Here is an 18,969-nt window from a genome sequence, read left to right on the forward strand (position 1 = left end):
CCACAACTTATAACTGGTGGCCAAGGCCGGGCTTGGCCAGGGAGTGGGGTGCTGTCTGCTCCCTAGGCCAGCACAATTTTAGCTATCCTGTGCCGCCTGGCTGTGGGAGGCAGGCAGAGGATACTCCTGCTCCCTAGCCATTCTGTACGATAACATTTAAAAGCAGCAGGGGCTAACAGAAGAGGGCTGCCCCCAAGGCAGGCCACAAAAAGATGGCCACCGTTGACCAATGGTGAACCATGTATTCTTTCACTGGAATCCAAAGGGCTTGAGAGTGGAAAAAGGGGGCAGGGCTTATCTGGGGAGTCTGGGCCTAATTCAGACCCGCTCACGAGTGCTGAGCGCTCGCAAGCGGGTAGATGTTGGCCCAGTGCGCATGCGCACGAGGGAGCCGGCTCCGTCGTGCGCATGCACGAGACCCGGATAGCGACGGCCAAGCCGTCGCTATGGGTCTCGCTACAAAGGGGGCGTGCTGTCGATGGTGAGTGACAGCACGCCCCCTTTGGTGGGCGTGCCGGGGGCGTGGCTGCCCAGACGGAGGCGTTCCCATGGGAACGCCTACCGCCTGGGGCTGGCCCCACTGTCATCACAAGTGATGTCAGTGGGAGTGCTCTCAGCTCTGATAGAGCTGAAAGCACTCCAGGGCTTGCGGCAATGAGACCCTACCACAAGGGTCTCGTCGCAAGCCCGATGGTCGTGATGGTCTTGACCATCGCGACCATCTTTTTGACCGCTCGCTATAGCTGTGGGTGGGCACCCATAGCTATGCGAGCGGCCAGGAGGCCGCTCTAAAAATTAAGAAGGACGGCCCTGATTCAGAGCGAGCGCTCTGTCAGAGCGTCCGGCTCTCAATCAGGGCCTCTGTTGGGACTCCTGCTGCCCATGCCTTCTTCAGACTGACTGCTGCTGTCTTATGAATGTAAAGGGAGAGGGACATTTCATCCTGCTAGGTCCATGCTCAGCAGCTGCTGCACACAGTGGATGTTGGAGTCGGCTACCAGCAGTAGCTGCTGCCACCAGCTCTGAGCAGCCCATGAGGAGTAGAGGCACATTAGCTGTAGGTAAGATTCAGCACAAGGCACCATAGTACTGTGCAGCACTGGGCACACCATAGTACTGTGCAGCACTGGGCACACCATAGTACTGTGCAGCACTGAGCCCACCATAGTACTGTGCAGCACTGGGCACACCATAGTACTGTGCACACCATAGTCCTGTGCAGCACTGAGCCCACCATAGTACTGTGCAGCACTGGGCACACCATAGTACTATGCAGCACTGGGCAAACCATTGTACTGTGCAGCACTGGGCACACCATAATAGTGTGCAGCACTGGGCAAACCATTGTACTGTGCAGCACTTGACACACCATAGTACTGTGCAGTATGGGCTTACCATAGTACTGGATACACAATAATACTGTGCAGCACTGAGCATATGATTTTGGTGTGACAGTGCTGTGTCCTGTATTATACAGGATCGTCTTGTAATTGAAAGGGACATGCTGCATTCCGTATTGTTTCGACATGGGACATAGGGCCTGATGCAGACCCGCTCGCGAGCGCTGAGCGATCGCAAGCGGGTCGATGTTGCCCAAGTGCGCATGTGCACGATGGAGGCTGCTCCATCGTGCGCATGAGTGAGACCCGGATAGCGACGAGGAAGCCGTCACTCCGGGTCTCGCACCAAAGGGGGCGTGCTGTCGAAGGTGAGTGACAGCAGGCCCCCTTTGGTGGGCGTGCCGGTGGGCATGGCTGCCCAGACGGAGGCGTTCCCATGGCTGATAGAGCCAAAAGCACTCCGGGCTTGCGGATAACGGGTCCCTGTAATCAGCTGTGTGGTCTAAACAGACCGCAAGCTGATTACTGTAAAAAAAAGGAAAAAAAAATAGTAAAAAAAAAATGACTTACCTGACTCCAGGGACCAGTGATCGGAGCTCCGGTGATGACTCCCCTCCGGTCAGCTGGTCTCCCACAGTGCACTGCTGCCCGGTCATCAGGTGATCGGGTCCCAGTGCAGTATGGGAGATCACCTGACCGGAGAAATGGAGAACATCACCGGAGGCCTGGAGCATGCAGGTAAGTAAGTAAGGGAGAGGGGGGTCGCGGGGGGGGGGAGGGGGGGAGGGGAGTCATCACCGGAGCTCCGATCACCGGTCCCTGGAGTCAGGTAAGTCATTTTTTTTTTACTATTTTTTTTTTCTTTTTTTTACAGTAATCAGCTTGCAGTCTGTTTAGACCACACAGCTGATTACAGGGACCGACTCCCGGCTCTGCTCTCCCTGTTAGAGCAGGCCAGGAGTCCGGTAACCGGGGGAGACCCTGGATAACGCCACCTCCAGGTGGCGTTATTATCACAGGGCTTTCCCCGTATAATTTTCACATTTATTTTTAGTAACTCTGGTCGGATCACATTTCCCATTACAGTTATGGGAAATGCGATCTGCTTTACTAAAAATAAGTGATACTTAGGGGTTGGAGTAGAAGTTTACGAATTCTACTCCAATTGCCCTGTAATAACTATAGGTGATACTAAAATAATGTGAAAAGGGTGTGAAAACACCCCTTTTCACTTTATTTTAGTAAAAATAATGTTAATAAATAGAGCCCTAAGTGTGAGATGGAGTGGAGATGGCCCCAGCTCTCTTTCAGTGGCTGGGACTTGGGGCCTGATTCAGAGCCGTTCGTAAGCGGCCGCTCGTTCGCTCCGAGCGATGTTTGCCCAACTGCGCCTGCGTACGGATCATTATACGCATGCGCGAACCAGTCAGTGTGGTCGAAATTCATGTGCTCGCAAAATAGTGAATGCCTGATAATTTGAGTGACAGAAAGAGGCGTATGTGGGTGGTAACAGGGGATGGTGCTTGAAAACGGGGAGTGGAGATCCGAACGCAGGCGTGCTTAAAGGTCAAAACGGGCGTTTTATGGGTGTGCATAATTAAAACAGCAGCGTCATTGACCACGTCACTGGGTTATTTTATAGCCAGAACTGCTCGCAAAATTGTGGTAGCAAAAACCAACCACAAGAATAGCGAGCAGTTCATACCCTGGTCGATGTACTCGATTAATCTAATAAATAGCGGACATGACGTAGGATGCGAGCGGCCAGGGGGCATAGTTTCCCAAAAAACTACCACAAGTTTTGTACGCTCGTTCAGACCTAGAGGCGTGAACAGACCGCAAAGAGCGAACGGTTCATTTGAATAGCCACCCCTATTTTCTGGATGAGCGAGCGCTAATTGCGTCCGGCTCTGAATCAGGCCCTTTGTCAGTAGCGTGTGTCTCAGTTGGGCACAAGTAATCAGTCTGATTTAATGCTTGTCAGCTATTATCTGCCAATTAGCATCTGCTGCTCTGCACTAACTCATGTACTCTCCACAATATATACATTTCATTTCTTTACTATATATACATTTTAATTAGTGCACATTTATTTTAAGCATACAGTGTGTTACTTTTACAAGTAAACATAAGGCTAACTTACTCTGCAACTTCATCTGCTACAACTGGAAAGTATATCATGAATAGGAAGGAGTAGATCTGAGTCAGCTTGGATGACTGTCTGTGCTCAGTCTCTGACTCTCCCAGTCACGCTGACGCCTTGCACGCAGCATCACATGTAGGCTGAAGCACCTGTCAATCTGGACTTGGACAAATCACACAGTCAATACCCGGCATTGGCATTGCAGTTCAAACATCACCAGACCTAAAACAGGACAAACTATGGGCATGATTCAGAGCCGGACGCTTTGACAAGAGCGCTCGCTCTGCATCAGGGCCGTCCTATCGAAAATTGGAGCGGCCTCCTGGCCGTTCGCATAGCTGTGGGTGACCACCCACAGCTTATGCGAGCGGCCAAAAAGATGGTCGCGATGGTCAAGACCATCGCAACCATCGGGCTTGCGATGAGACCCTTGCAGTAGGGTCTCGTTATCCGCAAGCCCGGAGTGCTTTTGGCTCTATCAGCCATGGGAACGCCTCCGTCTGGGCAGCCATGCCCACCGGCACGCCCACCAAAGGGGGCCTGCTGTCACTCACCTTCGACAGCACGCCCCCTTTGGTGCGAGACCCGGAGTGACGGCTTCCTCGTCGCTATCCGGGTCTCACTCATGCGCACGACGGAGCAGCCTCCATCGTGCACATGCGCACTTGGGCAACATCGACCCGCTTGCGATCGCTCAGCGCTCGCGAGCGGGTCTGCATCAGGCCCTATGTCCCATGTCGAAACAATACGGAATGCAGCATGTCCCTTTCAATTACAAAACGATCCTGTATAATACAGGACACAGCACTGGCACACCAAAATCATATGCTCAGTGCTGCACAGTATTATTGTGTATCCAGTACTATGGTAAGCCCATACTGCACAGTACTATGGTGTGTCAAGTGCTGCACAGTACAATGGTTTGCCCAGTGCTGCACACTATTATGGTGTGCCCAGTGGAGGAGCCATGTCTTGTATCCAAAGAGCCCTTACTGTCTATGCCATCAGAGTATAAATTCCCAGTCCATGAGTATACTGAACTAAGTTCAAGTGAAATAGCATTAATTATGCAAAGAGTTCTGGGAAAATCAAAAAAGGAAAACAAGAATGCCCCGCATATTAAATGTAGACACTAGCCTGTGAGGTAGAGTGTTCAAAAGTACATAACTTGAAGAAACTTTCTGTTAATATGTAACAAATGTAGTAATCTGTTATGCTATTGTTACATTATAGCAAGGAGCTAAAGTTTTCTAGACTTACCTGGTAATTGTAACTAATTGTGATCTACGTCATGCAATGAAAGAATGTATCTAATATGTATTTAAATAATTCCGAAAAGATACTGATGTATAAAGTGGATGTCTTCAGGAGTATATAGAGGTCTAAGATGCGTGAGGACACGCATCATTCTAGTGGGGAAGTATGTGGCACCCCACCAACACCCTGTTTTCCTACCCACACTGATGTGCCTCTATGTAAATATAAAATATTAATGTGACTCCTGCCATTGTCTAATATAGGACATGATTTAACTGGTTTCATTAAGGTTCAGGGACTATTTGCACTGCACCCTCAGTGGTGGTGGACGTCAGGGGACCAGTGAGTACTGTAGCAGGCTCAAGGATTTGACCTAGAGAAAAATGGCAGTTGGTGTGAGCAGTTGGTGAGGTAGCTGGACTGGAGAAGGGGCTGCGCTGCCTTGATGCTTACCTGAGGGCTGCAGCTGTACTCCGGGACAAGAAGCGGAGGTCTCTGAGGTGGGGATCATCCGGGGAGGTTCCTGAGAACAATCAGCATAAGAGGGGTGTGTCAGATGACCCCTAAGGGAGAGCCTCAAGCGGAGCTGCAGAAATATAGAGACTGAGCTTGTAAAGGAGCCGGAGGTTGAGAGCTGATACTGGAGGGGTAAGAAACTGCTGCAACCTCCCAAATAGACACTCAGTGACATTAGCGCCTATTAACTGGAGGCCTACAGCTGTCCACCTTTACATATGCACAGCAGTCCCTTCAGAGATCAGCGTGGGGTTTATAGACTGCATCATAATAGTAAAATTAACCCCCTGATACCACATATTGGATGTTAGGTACAACAGTTACCAGCAGTATTAGGGCGACACTTCAGTGCCAGCACCTGTAATACTATGAGTATGAACTAAGGTTGCTAAGCAGAGAGGGAACTGACTGTAATACCAACACCATCGCAGCAGGATCATTTACAGAGGATTACAGTGTTGCATTAAATACAGACAAGTACTGTAGCTAGTTTAAGAACTATTCTTCATATCCCGGGCAACGAAGGGTGCACCCTATTAACTATTTCAGCGCTGAACTAGCATTGTATGAGACATGTAAAGTGCAGTAGTGTGAGTGTATTCTTGATGTAAACTTATCCATTATTCATACTCATGTGAGGGTTTTTTGTATATATTTTAGAGATATTAAGGGAATTGCAAAATCAGTCATTTGATAATTGCCACTAGAGCATACTTACCCATTTATAGTTTGCAGGTTCGAAGTCCAGAGTTCGCTAGTGATCTGCAGGTTCCGGAAAAATAAAATAAACAAGAGTGTTAATGTGTGTGTTACTGTCTACTGAAATGCATTGCTGATATATGCCAAGTGTTTCTTTGTTCTTGCAAAGTATAATAAACATAAGAAAGGATTCACTATTGCCATCTTTACTGCTATACTATATTGTATGATTACATTGTGAATAAATCCATAGTATAGGGTATAACAGCTGCGCTCAGTACGCTGCCAGCTGCTGTAGAGAGAGGAGGGGGCCCTGGACAGAGACTGCACATGGGCCCCCTCCTCGCTTGATATGCCCCCGAATAGACTACTTAACAAAACTATGAGTCCCATTTAACAATAATACTTATACCAATGGCATATTTTGTTTAGTATTACAGTGATACTAACACATTTGCCTTTGTTATGTAACATTACTTACTCTTCTATTGAGGTCAAGCGACATCCCCATCCTTGGCAGCATCCTCCACACTTTTGCTGGCAGCCTATCCCTGCCAGCGACATGCTGTTGTGTCTTGTGCATGCGTGATGGCCAGTATGAGCAGGCGCATTACACTTTCAGTCAGTGGGGACTCGGCAGTGCCTAGAAGGCTATGATGAGGCTAGAAAGGTTGATGCTGGTCCCCATTGTCGGGAATGGAGACTATATCACTATCGCCATCTCCTGATGGCGTAAGCAGTACAATAACAAACAGTGATAATCTAAGCTTACCGCTGTTTGCTAATACTGAAAGGACATAACACCTTTAGAGCTCACAATAAAAACTTGAAAATCTATGGGGATGCTGAAATGTGAAGGACAGATGGAGAGACCCCATATATTCAGCTACGTTCTGTCACGGCCAGGGTGTTTCAGCATGGCGCTAGGTGGGTGTTACCTGTGAGGTGGTTGTGGCGCGGGCTGTCTGGTGGTGGAGCTGGTGTCTGGCGGGGGGCTTTGGCTGCGCGCGTTGTTGTGCGGGCCTGTTGTCACTCTGCGCTGGCAAGGTCTGGCGGCGTCTCCGTTCCGTTTGGCATGGGCGCCGCCATTTTACCTTCTGGCCATGTGATGCGGCTGGCCAATGCTGGTGAGTCACATGTTCCCTCCGGCCAGTAACAGCACGGCATGGGGTGTTTAGGAAGGGTCAGTGCCATCCTTCTTTGCCAGTGCAACGTGTATCTCAGCCTAGCTGAGAGGGAGTTCTCCTGCTTATCCTGTTCCTGTGAATTCACTGTCTGCCTGTCAGCTCCTAGCTTCCGCTGGACTACCCCGCTTCCTCCACCACCCTTGCCCATACCTGAGTGCCTGAGCCTGCTGACATCCTGCTCATTTGCCTTAGTTCACTACCTGCATACCTGGCTTATTATTTTCCTGCATCACTACCTGCATACCTGGTTGATTATTCCAGTCTCACTACCTGCACACCTGGACAGTTCTAATTGTTTCTACTTGGACATTAACCCATTACTCCCACCACAGAACTCTAGTGCACGTTTATATATACCTGGACTTTTATTTACTGCCATATTTTATGTCTACTCAAGCACGTATTATAAAACCTAGTTTTAAATTCAAACCCGCTTCTGTGATCGCTCCTGCTACCACCCCGGGTCCACAAACAACCCAGAACATAACATGTTCTAAGTGGGTTTCATAGCACCAAAGACAGGCATGACTGATGGCCTTCATCTATCACCTGTTCATATCCTAAATCTTCCACACCTCATGAAGATAGATAACCTGAGTGTACTGTTCCTCATGCAGACCAGAGACTATTAGTAGCAGAGACTGATACTGCAGAATGGTAAGGGACAGATTCTGAGACTAGGGGGTAAATTTACTAAAATGAGAGTTTTTATAAGTAGATATATTGCCTATAGCAACTAATCAGATTCTAGTTATTATCTTCTAGAAGGTGCTAGTTAAATGTTAAGTAGAATCCACTTCTAAAAACTTGCACTTTAGTAAATATACCCCTAGGTGCACGCTATCAAGATAGCCTGTGGTGGCAGTACTAGTAGCATATTGGTAAATCCGGAACAAACTACAATAATATACTGAAGCTGGGTGCTAGAACAGGCTGTTGGAGATATAGGAACTGAGGGCCTGATTCAGACCCACTCGCTAAGATGCATACTCTCGCTGCTGCTGATGGTATGCATCCCAGTGCACGTGCGCATACCTTAGCGAAAGTTCACAATGCATTCGCTCACTGCACATAGACAGCCCAGCAGAGTGAGTAACAGGGGAAGCTGTTGGTAGGTGGTGACAAGGGCTGGCCATTAAAAACGGGGGAGTGGAGGTGCAAATGCAGGCGTGTCTGAGCATCTCAACAGCGTTTTAGAGGTGTGCATAATTATAAGACAGCATCAGAGTAAACGCCACCTGGCTTGTTTTTATACTGAAGTGCTTGCGGCAGGGTATGGTCAACCTCAAGCGCTGCGATAGCATCCGATATACTGATGGTTGCATACACTTCCTGGACATGACGTGCACAAGTGGGCGTCCTAAAACAGGCTGGTGTCTGTCTGCATAAACTATGTGATCGCTCTCTAAGAAATACTGGGCGTGCTAATGCATTGCTGTGCACAGCACTGCCGACGCAATTTGCATACACATCGTGCGAGCGGCTCTGAATCAGGCTCTGAGTGCTGTAGCACAATATAAACAGTCTGCAGGAACCTTTAGAACTAGGGACCTCATTCAGAGTCGCTCGCAAGAGGCCCAATGGTTTGTGAACGTGCATGCGCACGCTTTATTCTGCGCGTGTGCGAACTACTCTGTGCGATCGCAGCCCGCTCGCTCACCCAGCAAAGACAGCCCAGTGAAATGAGTGACAGGAGAAGCCATTTGTGGGTGGTAACAGGGGCAGGGCACTAATAACTGGGGGTGTGGAGGTGTGAACGCAGGCGTGCCTGAGTGTTTCAACGCAGCTTTTATGGCATGCATAATTAACAGGCAGCATCACAGTACACGTCACATGCCTGTCTTTTACACTGAAGTCCTCGCAGTGCTTGCGGCAGGGTAAGGCAACCACAAGCGCTGCGATCACAACCGATGGTACTCGATGTACCAATGTTTTAATACACTTCCTGGAGATGACGTGCGCTAGCGGTCATCTCTACATTCGCTAATGGGTGTCTGCATACACACAGCGATCGCTCGCACAGCCAAAGTGGGTGTGCCTATGCCTTGGCGAGCGATCGCTTCCCATGTCGTCACTTTGACAGATTTGCATAAGCTGGATGCGCGCGATCGCATCTAGCGAGCGGCTCTGAATGAGGTCCTTGGTGCTGGGAGCACAATTAGGGCAGGCTGTAGAAGTGCATTAGAGCTGAATGCTGGGAAGCAATACTGAAGCAGGAAACTGGAACAGGCTGAAGCAGAACACTGAAGCAGATAACTGGTACAGTATGAAACAGAATGATGTTAAGCAAATATTGGAGCAGGTAATTGGAACAGAATTCAAAATAGATCTTGAAGCTAAGCTAGTGATCTTTAGAAAGAGAAAATGTACTAACAATGAGATATCAGCAGTTCCTGGTATAAATTGGGCACCATTTGCACTGACAGGTGCTGGGTGAATCATGTGAATGGAGTTGCTGGAGACTGGTTTGTCACAGCATAACACGTGATCAGGGGTGGATTGGGTTGGAAAACCAGCCCGGGAAATTTCTGGAAGCAGCCCTGATGAGGGAGCGGGTACTATCAGTGGCGTAACTAGGGTATTTGGAGCCCAGGGCAAATTTGAAAAGGGAGCCCCCCCCGTCCATGTGCGCGCGCCGCAAAAAAATGGGCGTGGTCACTTAAAAATGGGGCGTGTCAACATGACACACCCCTTTATTTTCACGCTGAACATTACTATCCATATGCACCTTAACCCCAGTAGTACCCCTTATACCAGTACCCCCAGTATACAGTTGTGGTCCCTCTTATGCAGGCCCATAGTAGTGCCCCTTATACAGTATCCCCAGTAGTGGTCCCCCTTATACAGAAACCCAATTAGTTCCCCTTACTCAGTACCCCCAGTAGTGTCCCCCCAAATACAATGCCCCATGTAGTGTTCCCCCTTATGCAGTGCCCCCAGTAGCAGTCCCCACAATGCAGTGTGCCCAGTAGCGGTATCCCCTTATGCAGTGCCCTTTATATAGTGCCCCCAGTAGTAGCCCCCCCTATGCAGTGCCCTTTATATAGTGCCCCCAGTAGTAGCCCCCCCTATGCAGTGCCCTTTATATAGTGCCCCCCGCAGTAGTCCCGCCCATGCAGTTTTCTCAGTAGTGGTCCCCCTTATGCAGGCACCCAGTAGCGATCCCCCCTATCCAGTGCCCCCTGTAGTGGCCCTTCCTATTATTGCCCCCAGTAGTGGTCCCCCCAGTGGAGTGCCTCTAGTAGTAGGCCCCTTTTATAATGCCCCCAGTGGTAGTTCCCCCCCCCAAGTAGTAGTCCCCTGTAGAGGTTCCCCCTCCCGATTAAGTGCCCCCAGTAGAGGTCCTCCCAATAATGGTGCCCCCAGTAGTAGCCACCGCTCCCCCGTTGTGCCCCCACCCTCAGTAGAGGTCCCCCCAGTAGTAGCCACCCCCCTCCCCCGTTGTGCCCCCAGTAGTGCAGACAGGTTTAAAAAAAATATATATAAAAATATACTTACCTGAATCCACGCTGCTGCTGCTGCTGCTGCTCCAGTCCGTGACACCGCTCCCGCCGCCGCCCGCCAGTCCTCCCGGGCTGGCGCGCTCAGCATTATGGGAGAGACGTCATGATGTCATGACGTCTGTCCCATTACCCACTGCAGGAGCCGGACGGAAGCCCGGCTCTTGCAGTGGGTGCTGCAGCAGTCAATGAGAGTCTATCTGACTCTCATTGGCTGCTGTTTAACACACGCATGCGTGTGTTATGCACAGCCTGAGCCTGCCTCCTAGCGATATTGGGCAAGCGCTCAGGGGGAGGGAACGGGCTCAGCTGTGCAGCACAGGACCGGCACTGGAAGCCTAGCGCCGGTCCTGTGTAAATGTGTAGCGCTGACCGCACTCACTGCGGTCGGCGCTACACTGGTGGCTAACTAGGGCGGGCCGGACCGTGGCCGGCGGCGCCCCCCCCTGCCGCCGGTCCCACGGCATCCAGGGCACGCACCCTGCCTGACCCCCCCTAGTTACGCCACTGGGTACTATCGAGGGGGGCGGGATTCCTCCTCTGACAGCCTGATTCTGAGTTGGACGCAACTATTATATATATATTATATATATATATATATTCAAAAATCGAAGCACAAGAAGTAGCATAGTAGATTCATACAGAGGGGATGTAGATGACATCCTGGGGGTCAGGATGCCGGGGCTCATAATACCAGCCCCACAATCCAGATGGTAAGTATTAGGTTTAGGGGTTAGGTTTAAGGTTGAGGGTTAGGCACTAGGGGGAGGGTTAGGCTGCGGGGGGAGGGCTAGGGTTATGCTACTGGGGGAGGGGGGCTATGTAGGGTTAGGTTTAGGCTGTGGGAAATGTATGTGAGTGGGAGGGTTAGGGGGTCAGGGTTAGGCAACCAGAGATACCACCGTAAAATCATCAGGTTTCCCTGGGCAAACACGTCACAGGATCGTCACAACAACGCCAAGTCACGCTTGGAGCAGTGACGTTCCTGTGAGGCGATTGGATTCGGATAAATTACTGGGAAAGATGCCAGCAACAAAATTCTTTGGTCCATGCTAGGACTGATACGGTGGTTTCAACTGAAGTAGAGAGTTGTTTACACCTAAAGCAATCAATTCTGGGGCCTGTTCCATTTTTATATTTTATGGATCTAAATTAGCGCACTTGTTTGTCAGAGATTGATAGATAGAATATGAGATAGATAGATCTATACACAGTTACACACACATTTTCTTTAAATAGCATAATCACCTCTAAATAACTGATTACTACATGTGCAACCTACATAAATGTCAGTGCATGATACTGAAGTAACACATAAAACACCATATGTATATATATTTGACATCCCAACCCACAAGTTATGATAGTTATTTAGGTGATGCCTGGGATGTTGTGATCATAATATTATATAATCACATCACATCCTAGGCATCACCTAAATAACTATCATGACACAACTTGTGGGTATGTGATTATATATACACACACACACAAATATATATATACAGGGCCGCCATCAGGGGGGGCCTGCCGGTACTGGAGTACCGGGCCCGGACACTCGGGGGGCCTGCGCGGCGCCTGCAACATACTGCCTGCCCGCTACAACCTCCTGGCTGTAAGTGACAGGCCTGGCTGCATCCTCTACTGTACCCCCGGCCCCGACGCTGTCGCACATTAGACACAGATTACTTGTGAGCCACCTCACCCAGCCCGGCCCGGCAGTCGTCCTCCTGCTCCGCCTCCCACCTTCCTTGATTGGCCAAACGGCAGTGTGCCTACTGCTGTCAATAAAGTTTCTCTAATACCCCTGAAGCCTGTGCGCGCAACGACATGCCGCGCCGCTGAATGACAGAGGAGCTGCAGAGGACGAGTGGTGTGAGGACTGAGGAGCCGCCCGGAGCATGAACAGTGACAAAAGTATGGAGCGAGTGAGGTAAGGTAAGTTAAAGTGTGTGTGTACCCTGACTTAACTAAAACATGCAGAGTATATATATATATATATAATATATATATACATATACATACTGTGTGTATATATATATATATATATATATATATTGTGTATAGGTAAGGTAGCGGTAAAGAGGGGTTGTGGGAAGTGGTGGGGGTTTGTGAAGGTTGAGGGGGGCCCTGCCTGTTGTGACAGTCCCGGGCCCCACAATTTCTAATGGCAGCCCTGTATATATATATATATATATATATATATATAAGGAGTCATATGTCACATCACATCATGTGATTAAATTGTGACTCACAGTGTCACTGCCAGTCGCGGCCGCTCGCTCCAGTCCAAACAGCCCTGCCACTCCTGCAGCCTGCCCCTTCTCCTCTTCCTGGCTCCTGCGCTGGACTGGTGGCTGCTGGAGCGGAGCCGTGAGGTGTCACTCACGGGAATCGGTATGAAATACCGCCGGCCGCATGGCCGCCAGATGAGCAGAGCCTGGCAGCGGAAGCCCGACAGTGCTGGAAATCCTGATCGTCGCTAAGGTAAGTATAAACTAACCTCCTAACCCTAACCCTCCTTAGGGGTGCCTAACCTTAACCTCCCCCCCAAGTGCCTAACCCTAATCCCCCCTCTAAGTGCCTAACCCTCCCATTCCCCGCTGCCTAAACCTGTCCCCCGGTGGGGTGCCTAACCCTAACCTCCCCCCGGGGGTGCCTAACCCTAACCCTTTCTCCCGTTAGCCTAACCCTCCCGAGGGGGTGCCTAACCCTAAGTGCCTAACCCTAAGTCCCCCCCGGGTGCCCTAAACGTAACCCTCATCCCCGCGGCTGTCCGCTAACGACACCCGGCAACCCTTCGATCGGGATGCCGGGCGCCTGTCTCCCGTTGTTGGGGAAATGTCAGGCGTCTACATCTAGACGCCCGGCATTTCACCGTCGCCGGGATATGACAGTTGGGAAGCCGGCTGTCGGTATTAAGGCCAGGGGCGTAGAGAGCCACGCGGGGCCCCGGTAAAGAGGGGGCGTGGCCTAATTGCAGGAGATGTGGCCACGCCCCCTTGAAAAAAAAAGATTGTTTTGCAGCGCCGCTGCACGCCGAAGAGGGGGCGCTGTGAGCCCCTCAGCCCGGCGCAAAGCCAGAGGGGGGCGCGATCAGTGTGATCGCTCCCCCCTTCAGGCATAGGAGTTGGCTGTGGCTGCTGCTTAGCAGCTGCAAGCAACTCCCACTGCAGCCCAGCAGACGCTGTGTGCTGGGCTGCTGCAGAGGGAGGGAGGAGGGAGAAAGTGAGGGGGGGTGGTGCCAGGCCCCTCTGGAAGCCCGGGTAAACTCTACCCGCCCCCCCTCGGCGCCCCTGATTAAGGCAGCCGGTTTTCCCGATTGTATACCCACTCACATGCTCCACAATGCCCCACGGGAGGAGCTCATTCATGACCGCTGCGCTTTCAGAGGTGAGCTCCGATCGCGGTAGCGGCAGTTAGAGCCGCCGGCCAGTCAGTGTGTGTAAAGCGGCCCAGCAGGGGGGGGAGGGGACCGGCCCGGCAGAAACTTTCCCGCAGTCCCAGTGGCCCAATCCGCCCCTGCACGTGATACTGTCGAAGATGGCTGCACCCATGATGCAGAACAGCAGAAACTGCAGCGAGTGGGATGCCAGCCATGTTTACAGCTTAGTTGCCTACCTTTGGCTTCTCCCCCCCGGGAGAAGCCTTGGTAGGAAAAGCAGGTGGGTGGTAATGGGGGCGGGGCCTGATGGATAGTGTCATTAAGCCCGGTCCTCTTCATGGCAAATTGCCACGATTGGCTTAAATTTAAATAGGGGGTGGGGCTAAATTATGCAATTCACTGAGAACCACATCATTAAGCCCCACCTCCTACATGGGGTCCCATGATCGCTGCGGAAATCCTCCCCATGCAGGAGAAGTGCCTACCCTTCCGGGGGTGCGGGGGGTTACCCGAAAAATCGTGTGCCTCCCGTGAAAACCGGGAGGGTAGGCATGTATGGTTTACAGATGAGTGTTCACAGGTCTCACAGGGGGTCAGCAGCGACACAGATAGCAGTAAGATGACACTGTCAGACGCAGTTATGGGAACTCAGACCCTGATGTGTGACATAGGGGGAGATGTTCTAAGCTCTAGTAAGTGATAATTGGAAAGTGATAAACTACTAGCCACTCAGCTCCTAAACGTCATCTTACAGGTTGTGTTTAAAAAATGACAGTTAGGAGCTGATTGGTTGGAAGTTTATGACTTTCAGAGCTTAGTACATCTTTCCCATTAGCAGTTAATTGAATAAAAAAAACCACTCAAGCCAAAATCCCCATACCTCGAGTGCTCCATTAACAATCTCAAGCTACCTAAGCTTCAGTGAGATCCCTGCAGGTTTCTGTGTGTTGAAAGTGTATGAAAGTATAGAAAAAAAAATATGTGGATCCCCCCTCCCCCCCAACCAAAAAAAATGCACAACCGACATCAGGCTGTGTGAGCCAGGCCTGGTTGCAAAAATACAGGGGAGAAAAGTTGTAGGGGTCCACCGTATATTCATCATCTTACTAGTGAGTGTGTAATGCCATAGCCAGGGGACATGCTTCATGGGGTCCCCCGGCCAAAGCATTCATCACTCCACACTGGTCCCCCCTCTCCAGGGTACCTCAGTCCGGGGGCAGAAGCCCAGATATATTGTGAGCGCATTGGCAGGTGTGTACCAGTGATATGTCTATGAACGACATTGTTCATTCAGGGTCTTGGTAAAAATAATTTGCTGAGCCCACAGACACAGTACTGTCCTCTAAGGACAGTACTTACAGAAAGACAGTTCAGCAGTGGAATTTCCCACAGAATTGTATGGGCTGACCATTCATTGGCTGAGAGAGGCGAGCCCCCGACTCTCTCAGCCAATACACGTTTCCCCCATAGACTTCAATGGTAGGAACCGCGGGTTGATATATTCATGTTCATTCTCACCATTGAAACCTATAGGGGAAGAGTTTATTGGCTGCGGCATTACACCCCCACTAAAAGAGCCCAGTGCTGGGTAATGGAAATATGGGGAAACCCTACTAATTTTTTTCCCCAGTATTTCCTCAACCACGACTAGCTTAGGAGCCTAGAACTGGTTTATTGAAATACGGGGGCCCACATGCTGTTTTTCCCCAGTATTTCCTAAACCAGGACAAGCTCAAAAACCCTGAGCTGGTTGTGCTCATGGGAGGGGACCCCAAATAATTGTATTTCTATTTTGTTACAGTTTCATACAGTTTTAACACACAGAAGCCTGCACAGATCTCAGTGATCTGTGAAGGCTTCTGCTAAACTTGCACCTTGTAATGAAACTCGCATTACGTTGCAAGTTTTCCCCCACAAATACTGACATGGACTTACATTTCTTTGACACTCGTACACTACAATTCGCAAGCTATTACATAGTGCGACTTTAAAAACAAACTCGCATATGATTCAAGTCCATAGGCACACAAAAACTCGAACTCTATTACATTTACCCCTGGATGTCAGAGACCATTGGTCATCTCTTATTATTTAGTGCATTCTTGGGGACAAAAAGCGTTTCTATGAAAAACAAGGCATATCAGCATTGGGTCAAGGAAAATCCCTGTTTTGCCACGTATTCTCAATTGCTGCATTGTACTTCGAAGCTTCAATGGTCTTTTGATTTTCGTAGGGTCAAAGTTGAGTCTGTCTCTTGAGCAATGTCGTCAAGTCAAACTCTACTAGCTTTTATATTATCAGATTTTTTATCAAACTTGGATAGCAATGTATTTGTTTTTTTAGATTGATATGTGTGTAGTTGGAAATAGATTTGTGAGGTGTGTGGGTGTTTTCATGACAAAAAAAAATTCAGCCCCAACTTCCTCATAAATTTATGAAGGTCAATGTGTGCCAAAATTCTCATGCACATTGGTGTAAGTAGAGTTCATTTGAATAAAATATGCACTTTCTTATTAAAAAAACTAAACAAAAAACATGCACAGGTTCATATGTTGATTCTGACACATCTTAAGCTGGGCACACACTAGGATGACAGATCCACTGTCCTAGCTGATGATTGGTAAGTGCATACACACTTACCAATCGTCGGCCCGATGTGTCGTGCCTAATGACACTGTGGGCGGGCATTTATATGTGCCCGCCCAGTTGTGATGTCATTCGCCGGCGCCTCTGCAGCAAGTGTATGAGCAGTCTGCAGCTATATCGGCCATCGGCTGTGCGTTCACAGATATATCGCTGGTACACACCTGCCGATGCGCCCACGATATATTGGCCTTTCAATTGAACGCTCGATATAGTGAGCAGTGTGTACCCAGCATTATTCTTACATCTTTTACACAGGAGAGAATAGTGAAGGGGCAGAAAAGTGTAGGTCAACCGCCTGATGCAGAGGTGCATGCAATGCTGATGTTCACACAGTTCAGCGATTATTTGTGACTGAGAATGCTCAAAATATTCTGAAAACCCCTACGGCGCAAATGTTACACTGCGATGCACAGTTATGTACGAGAACTCTAGCAGTAGAAATGGCGAGGCAAAACCATGGGCGTTCCTGGGTGGTGGCCTGAAGTGAATGCAAAGAAAAGACTTCTGGGCATGTTATGGGAGTGTCACAGGCATCAGTGAAAGCGGCTGCCTTCTCATATGCAGAACCACAGCCACAGAGGTCATATTCAGATAGAGACACTGCACCTGCCATAGGAATGGTAAATGTGCCAATGGTGCATGCGATGGTCCACTGCTGGTGGAGTGTTCAGAACTACTGGCACTGTTGCAGCATGCCGGGCACTGAAAGTGGGCACAGTGTGATTGACAGTCAGGGAGTGTTTTGGAGGGTAACGGGGAGGGGCAGCAAGGAACGCAGGCATGTTGGGGGCGTGTCTTACCCTATCACTGCGATCCCATACGCAAGGAATATGGTTCCGGCGTCTCATTTCCCACTGCCATTCTGTAGAACCATAGACTCGCACAGGACTGCAACATTTTATGCAGGTGCTCGGATCTGCAATGCCGCAGGAGGGCATCTCAATGCATCTCCCGGCAGCTGCAACATTTGCATATTATCACATCACATCTGGGTACACATACACAGCAGCTGCACAAGTAGCGCACAACTCTGAATCAGGCCCGCAGTCAACTGTGTTGAAGTAGTTAATTGATGAGAAGGTGTCTGCAGTCAAAAATTAAGTGGAAAGTCTTGGAGCAAAGCATTTTGGTGCAAGGAATTATGGGCAATTGATCGTGACCATGGCAATCAGTGTAGAGAAGGAGACAGAGCTGTCCCCTTTTAAAAAAACAAACAAACTTGGTCTGGCAGTGGGAATTTCTAGGGACACAGAGGCCACCCTGCGGGCACCACTGGCATACACAGGAAATACCTGGCAGGAAGCATATCCATTGCAGTCATTGGAGGGCTGATGCAATAATACACAATAATAATACTGACTGTCAACATCACTAGTTATCAGCTACTAACAGGTTAAATGACTCTTCCAGTTGATACTACACAACACATGTGGTTCCCTGGGTGTTGCAGTGGACACAGATAAGTTATGTGTAGATGGTACCTTCCAGCTGAGATTGCAGCTCCAGCAGATCTTCCTTTTCCATTGGCAATGACTCAACAAGCTTTATTCACCACAGGCTGTAGCAGAGAGGTTAGTCCCATACATAACATGACAGCCTTGCATACTTAGCTACACTTCCGGATGGTGCAGGAGACTCTCGAATTTGCAGGCCTTCCCCCAGACCCACAAAAATGTAGACAGTCCTTCCACATCCTGCCTACTTCACTAGGAGGAGATGGGGAGAATAATACTGCAAAGCACGGGTAAACATGGAGGGGGCGGGGTCAATATGACGTGTTTCTATGAAAATAAAGTCATATCAACCCCGTCCCCTTGTGATTGACCTGCGATTCACAGCATTTCCTGTGAGTAGGACAGTTGCATAGACTGCTTGTGTGTATTCCAATGAGCACACAATTCTGTGAATTAGCAGCTCCACCATTTTGTGAGTGACAGCAATCTCACTCTGTGCTGAATCTGCAGTTAACCACAGGGTATGATGGCATACCATAACTGTATTGCGGTAGGAACACGTCCATTAAGACATCAGCCTTAATAATCAGAATTTCATTGCTTTTTTGAATTTGAGTGGCAGAAATTCAGTAGGTTTTGTGACATTTCAGATCATGTCTAATGAAGCCTTAATGGGACATGTGAAACCATAAGGTTTTTGTCTAAGGAATATAGATATGGGCAGGGAGAGAACAATGAGAGAGATCCATGCATTCTAATGTTGGTTGGCAGTTGCAGATTCAGGGGGAGGGATTTAAAGTCTTTGACACTCTTAAATGCAGGTATTTATTCCCTATCTCTTT

This window comes from Taudactylus pleione, unplaced genomic scaffold (genome assembly GCF_031769625.1).
Source record: "Taudactylus pleione unplaced genomic scaffold, aTauple2 ptg000644l, whole genome shotgun sequence".
Classification (NCBI taxonomy): Eukaryota; Metazoa; Chordata; class Amphibia; order Anura; family Myobatrachidae; genus Taudactylus; species Taudactylus pleione.